This window comes from Mixophyes fleayi, chromosome 2, assembly GCF_038048845.1.
Source record: "Mixophyes fleayi isolate aMixFle1 chromosome 2, aMixFle1.hap1, whole genome shotgun sequence".
Taxonomy (NCBI): Eukaryota; Metazoa; Chordata; class Amphibia; order Anura; family Limnodynastidae; genus Mixophyes; species Mixophyes fleayi.
The window spans coordinates 278,600,748-278,607,954 of record NC_134403.1 but is presented as its reverse complement, the minus strand read 5'-3'; positions in this window follow the sequence as shown (position 1 = coordinate 278,607,954).

The following is a 7,207-nucleotide window of genomic DNA, read 5'->3' as shown; positions in this document are numbered from 1 at the left end:
CCTGCCTATGGTCACTGCCACAAAAAGTGACCACATTTGGGAAAGTGACCGGAGGGGAGAGCATGAGATGCGGTGAAGGAGCTGAAGATCCCTCTACTGCAATGCTGTCCCCATACAGCAGGCCAGAAAATTTACACATAGGGCAATGTACGCCAGCCCAAGCTGGCATACATTACCGTACGTGTAAAAGCAGTTTCAATACTTGTTAAATTGCAGTTTATAGCATTCCTCATAGACATCTATGTATTTTGGGGGAAAAAATGCAAAACAGCAGATATCTATGGTACCTCTTTGGTAAGTTGGCTCTCAATTTAAAAACACATATGTATGGCCCAAATATATGGGACTCTCATTGTTTAGAGTAGGACCATCCTATTAGCAAAAGCGCATTGGTGTAGCGGATGGCTTAAACATACATTTGCAAATGTGTGCAACAAAGACTTTTGCATTTTTATCTACAGTAGAAATGGCAGATCTGTTGCTGGCTATAGCAGTTTGCTGGGGGAAAAAATGTTGTGTGTATGTTCCTTGTAGGATAACCCCACCCTTTCAAGCACCTGTTATGGCCTATAAATTGATTTGAGCAGCTTCCACTTCTGTATTTGTCTGAGAGGCATGTTGGTGTCAGTAGCTGAGAGGGGGTACTGGCACTGAATTGCTGTTTGGAGGCTTCTGGGGTACCTCTTTGGTAAGTTGGCTCTCAATTTAAAAACACATATGTATGGCCCAAATATATGGGACTCTCATTGTTTAGAGTAGGACCATCCTATTAGCAAAAGCGCCTTGGCGTGGCGGATGGCTTAAACATACATTTGCAAATGTGTGCAACAAAGACTTTTGCATTTTTATCTACAGTAGAAATGGCAGATCTGTTGCTGGCTATAGCAGTGTGCTGGGGGAAAAAATGTTGTGTGTATGTTCCTTGTAGGATAACCCCACCCTTTCAAGCACCTGTTATGGCCTATAAATTGATTTGAGCAGCTTCCACTTCTGTAGTTGCTGCAAAGCACTGTTGATAGATTAGGAACATGCTTGAATTTGCGTCGTTTTCAGGCAATTGACATGAAAACCAGGTTTAATAAATAGACCCCTTAGGAACATATTTATCATACAGCAAAAAGCCCTATGACCAGCATAAAAATGATTGAAAAAATGTCCATTTGTTCCATTTATATAATTAATGTAAAGAGTTTACTTTTTTTCACTGTAATATTTATTCAAATTATATATTTTTTGCCATGGTATTCATGTATTTATTCTTTAATTGTTCAGTTTGGTTAAAGATGCATACTGTGAAAAAAACTACAAGTCTGAAACTTAAAATATAAAAGTGTTAAAGCAGATAATTTCTGTTTACTTTATATTGTAAGCTCTTTGAGGCAGGATTTCATTCCTCATGTTGTGCAACTGTTATAATAATGAACAATGGCTATATGGCTATACAAAGTATTCCCCGCTTAGACATATATTTATTTTCTTACATCATAAAGTTATTTTGATCAACACAAGATACTACTGACCCACACAAAATATCCTGTGATGTAAAAAATGAATTAATTAATTTATTACAAATATAAGGCTATTCAATAACTGATTAAACATGTATTCCCTCCTTTTGCTAAGCTGCACCTAAACCCATGCCCAATTAATAGCTGCTCTGAAACTCCCTTGCAATTCTCTGACTTTATTTCAGCTAGGAATTCATGATGTCATTGGATTTCCCAGCAACCCTAAAATGTTTTTGTTTGTTATTACAAAAAAATGTAATATTGATGTAAATATTGAACTTTTCCATTTTGAGCTCTGGTGTAAGAGAGCCGAACCTGGTCTTGACTGGTCCACCTGGCACTCACTACTGTCTTCTCATCCACTTTCCCGCACGCACTCTTCCAGTCCGGCCTAGGAAGTAGAAAGCAACAGTTATTTTGGAAGTGGCAACAGAGAGAAGGGGAATGGGGAATGTGTGAGGCTGGAGTAGGGTAACTGCATTGACACCTCAATTTTTCATCGGCATCTCATGTTTGCATCAACATCTCAAGTTTGTTCTTGGTCTGGGCAGAAGAATACAGATATTCGCTGCAGGAAAGACAACTACAAAAATACCTTACCACCAGGGATGAAGACCCAACCAAGAGTGTCATGGAACGGGCACACTCACAGTAGTAATACTGTCTCCTCTTGATTGGTGTCTCTAGGTGAAGATGACTCCTAGGAAGGTGTGAGACACAACAGCCATCCCAAAGGACTAAACTGTTCTTAATGTAGTGTATGCCACTTGCTCTGGTGCTAACTAACAATACAACACAACAGCAGTGCCCTTGTCCTAGTAACGTTCTATGTGGCTGGTATGCTGAGCAAATATAAGGTCTAGCACTGGGTGTAGTGTACTACCCTAACTGATCTAATAGTGACAAACGCAATACAGTAAAGCCACAAACAGAAAATATACACTCAACTACCAAAAGTTTACCTTTAATGGGGACCTGACTAATTGATTTTATGGGAAATGAAGGCACATCAAAAGCCTACATTTAATGTTGACCTGACTATTGGGACACAGAGGAAATGTAGAATACAGGAATGGACAGACAGTAAAGTACATAGGGGGTGGTCCATGACTTCTGTATCCCTTACATCTGACAGAGGTCTTCCATGAGTCTACTATAGAAGCAGGCTCCTTGATCAGAGTGAATCCATTCAGAGCAGCCATACCTCCTGATTATGATGGCCTTGGTGGCTGCTTCTGGAATCCAATCCCTCATCGGCTCGACCACAGTGAACTTGGTGATATGGTAAGTGATCATCAAGGTGTACTGATATTCACTGATTGATTCCCCAATCAGTACGGAATCCAACATGAAGATCGCCAGGGGTCTTCTTGTCCTAAGGGTCTGGATAGGTTCATGTTGATCTATGGGTTTGAACCACCCCACATGTTCTGCAAGACTGGCACACTTCTTCCAAGTGTGCGCTTTTCTCATGACCCATTGCCATGATATTGTGGGCCAAAACTTCCAGTACCACCACCTGTCACAACATGTGGAACTCCTTGTCCAGGTAAGCATGCCTATACAGGACTTCTTTTTGAACTGCAATTTGTTCAAAGCTATATAGCAATTTGCTACATGCAGTTGTGAGTCTACTTTGCTCCCACAAAGTGGACTAGTTTCCATCCTGTTTCAACTGTTTAACAGTCTTGAGGCTGGGATCTTTCTCCCGTTCTACAGCCAAATCTTATACCATCTTCCACAGGAACCATCGGAGTGGTGGTACGAGAAACGGCTTGGGGATGATGCTTCAACTTGGTGAGATCTGGTATCTCCAGATATTGTTTGTCTACACTGAGGTTTCCATAGGGAATCAAGGCAGGGACAGTTCCATTACTCTTACCAGGCTAGTACCGGTACTTAAGGGCAACTTTCACCAGCCTTGCACCCCAACTTTGTTCCAGGGCTTCCAACTTCGTCATGTCCAGGCCAGAGGATAATTATCAGTGACTATCTCAAGTCTTAGGCTGTGAGATATTCTCAAAATTGTTCCTCACTGCCCAGACTATAGCCTCTGTGCTGTGCGTTTGCTATTTGAACTGCAGCCACCTTATAAGCCGTGGGCTTTATTTATTCTCCTGTCATGAGGTGCCCAATCTATTTCTTTTCGACACTGAGCAGGTAAGTAATCTTCCTTTGCATGCCCAGGTCTCTTCACACTGGGACAAAACATATTTGCAAAATATAATTGATTTAAGGTATAAGCTCCACTTTGCTTGTCAGATTGACTTGCATTTAGAAGATTTGACAAATTCTAGGTTCAGGTAATTTGTGAGGACCACTATTTGCTGAGTTGCTGTTAGAATTCTTTGTTCTTTCCTACATTATCGTGCTGCTTGAATCTTTTGGCCTTTTTCAGCAAGTAGCTGTTATATTCTTTTGTGCTCTTTATTTGCATTTGGCATTATGTTCTGATTTGTACTAACTTTCTAACTTTTTTTTGTTGTGTTAGATCCCTATATAACAATTTTTCTAGAGAAACTAGATTTAACCCTGGAGATTCTGTTGTTCGTTCTGAAGCTGCTATACTGCAGAATACGTTTTTGCATTTATTTTCTGGACATGGCAATGCACAACTTGTGCAATTTCTGCAGCAGTGTACTCAGCTTTTTTCAGCTCACCTCCATGAATTTCCTTTGGTGAATTACAGCTTTTCTTATATAACTAAACATCTTTGAGGTGACACCTTGCACTGGGTAAATCTTATTTTAAAACAGGACAGTCCCTTGATTAAGGCATTTGGTAGCTATTATTCAAGCTTTGATACTAAAATTTACACCCACTTCTGACCTTGTTCAGCCGACATTTACAGTTTTAGACCCAGGTAATAATTAGCAAGTTTGCTGAAGAGAGGCAGAGGAACTTTTAATTTCTATTCGCAAATATCAGTGTCAAAATCACAACAGTCTATTTCCTTACAACAGCTTTCAGCTCCAACATTGCTGATTATCGCCACATTATTGACTTTGTATCCACCAGCCTTTATTTCTAAGGGTTCATTTCAGTCAATCCTGGAATCGGAGGGTCCAGTGGCTGCCTCCTGTTCTGAGGGTCCAGTGTCTGCCTCCTGTTCTGAGGGTCCAGTGGTTGATTCCTATTCTGGGGGTACAGTGGCTGCCTCCTGTTCTGAGGGTTACCTGTTCAATGTGTCTGAGATGACTGCCCAGTCCGAAGTGTGTTTCTGCCTTGGCTCCTTGCCTGAGGGTAAACTTTCTGCCCTGGCCCCCAGGCCTGAGGACAACCATGTTGCTCTGGCCTACAGGCATGAGGATCCAGTTGTCTTCTTGCTATACATCCTAAATTTCAGATAACTGCCTTACCCAAGGTTGCAGAGGTTTCAGTTGCTACCTTATCTGAGGTCTCAGAGACTAATATCTTGTCTGAGATTTTAGTCTGTATCTTGTCCGATGTCCCACAGATGACAGTTGGTCACAAAGTCCCAGACATGGCATTCAGTCTTGAGGTCCCAGAGATGATGACCTGTTCAAAACACTGCAATCGGCGGTCATCTCTGGGACCTCGTGACTGCCTGTCATCCCTGGGTCTTTTGAACAGTCTATCATCTTTGTCATCTCTGAGATCTCATGATCTGCTGTCATCTCTGTTAGTTTGAATCTGGCTGTCATCTCTGGGACTTTGCAATCGATGGTCATCTCTGGGACCTCGCAAAGTCCCAGAGTTGACCGCAGGTTATGAGGTCCCACATATGATGGCTTGTTATGAGGCCCCAAGGATGATAGCCTGTGCTGATTACCCAGAGATCATGGCCTTTTCCGAGGATCCGGAGATGATAATCAGTTCTGAGGCCCCAGAGATGATGGACTATTCCGAGGTCCTAGAGTTAATGGCCTGTTCCAAGGCTCAGAGATGATGACTTGTTCTAAGGTCCCTGTTTGTTCGGAGGTCCCATTCCTAAATTGATGGGGATAGTCCACTTTTTTGTTGCAGCTTGGCAATCCAATGCACAAGGAGGTGTAATGGTAGCCTTTTTATTGTTTGGGATTTGGTCTAATGTGGAACCTCATGCTCCTCAAGCTTTTTCTAATTGAATTGGCTGTAGATTATGGGACTGCCTTTTTGTGTTAATGGGATGCCCCTTGTGCCCTGTTGTGTGCTTGTGGGATTAAGTGCAAATTTGCTCAGCTCCAGATGTAGTAAATACATTTAAAAAAAAATGTCTTTATTAATGGAGTTTTCCCATTCATCCTTATGTTTCCACTGCAGTCTGTACAGTAAATCACCACACTGACATTGCACTAAAGCCAGTTAATGTTATGGTACCACATTTCAGCAGTGCTTTGCTACAGTAGCTTTTCTGTAGATGGGAGAGGGGATAGAATGTGCAAGCTGGTTAATGTGTGTCAACCACATAGGGTTTTATTTACAAGACCATATGTAATGTGACGGCAGTCTGACTGAAGAGGAAATAGTAGCAGATGTGAAGAAGGTAAGATTCTCCAATCTGTATACATGGGAAATTAGAAACTGCAACTACGGACATTCTCAATTACTGTGAAAGGGTTTTAGTTTTGGAGGGTTAATCAATGTTCTTTCTTTTTTTTCCTTACAATCTGTCTGTGTTTTGTAAAGTAATACATTTTTTCAATTGAAATCCTACTCATAACACAGTTTGACATGAAGTTTTTTAATGTGGGTTTCTATATACTTACCATAGGGAAAACTGATGGCAAGTATACAAAGCAGAATCTTTTTATGACCAACACCACAAAACAGAGCCCAATTGAATGACTGTTATACAAAAGATTGCTCAATCTGGTTAATTTTGTTAAATGCAATCATGTGGAAAATATCAATTTGGTGGAAGATTTACAATGTAGACCAGTTATGGTTAAATTAGTTGTAGCTTGCAACACTTGTTTAAAATGCCTGCTCACATGTTATTTCAATGTGGAAAGAAGAAAAGAAAAGAAAGTTGTATTTTATGATGCACTCTGAGAATGATCAAAAAGTAACATATTTATTTCTCATAAAAGGGTTTCCAAACTTACATTTGTGCTTATTAAAAGAACTTCCAGAGGACTAATGAAACAATACAATGTGATAAAGAAAATAAGAAAAGATAGTGATTAAAAATATTGTTGTGTGTGTCTGGTAATAATAAAAGTCCAGGCAGTCTATTTATCCTGCAGCAATGTATTTCTCAATCGTTTGTGTGTTCAGTAAGGTTGTAATTTTGTTAAACCTTCATTGCAACATTTTTTATTATTCACTTCAAAAAAGTTTGCAGCGTCACTCTGATGTAGCTGTTCAAAGCTCTTGCTACGATCAGTATACAGTATATCTAGGTTGAGTAGTGGTTTGTGAAAGTGCTTTAGGAAGGTTCTATACACTTCAGTCCTGCTTAAGATTCAACACACTTTATTGAGCGAAATATATTTCTGACTTGTGTATTCACTCTATCCAAGAAATTCCCATGGTATATATATGTGTATTAAGTAAAGTGTGGACTATAATCTGCTTTAAATCAACCTAAGGTTTCTATCCCATAGTTAACTTCCCCTTTTATTTGGAATACTTTTTTAAAATACCTTGGATATATACAGAATATATAATCTTATCAATATGTAGACAACTGCCTTTTGAATTAAATACAGTATTCATAAAAAAAGAACCCCTAACCCTGATGTGCCTGGGGTGTG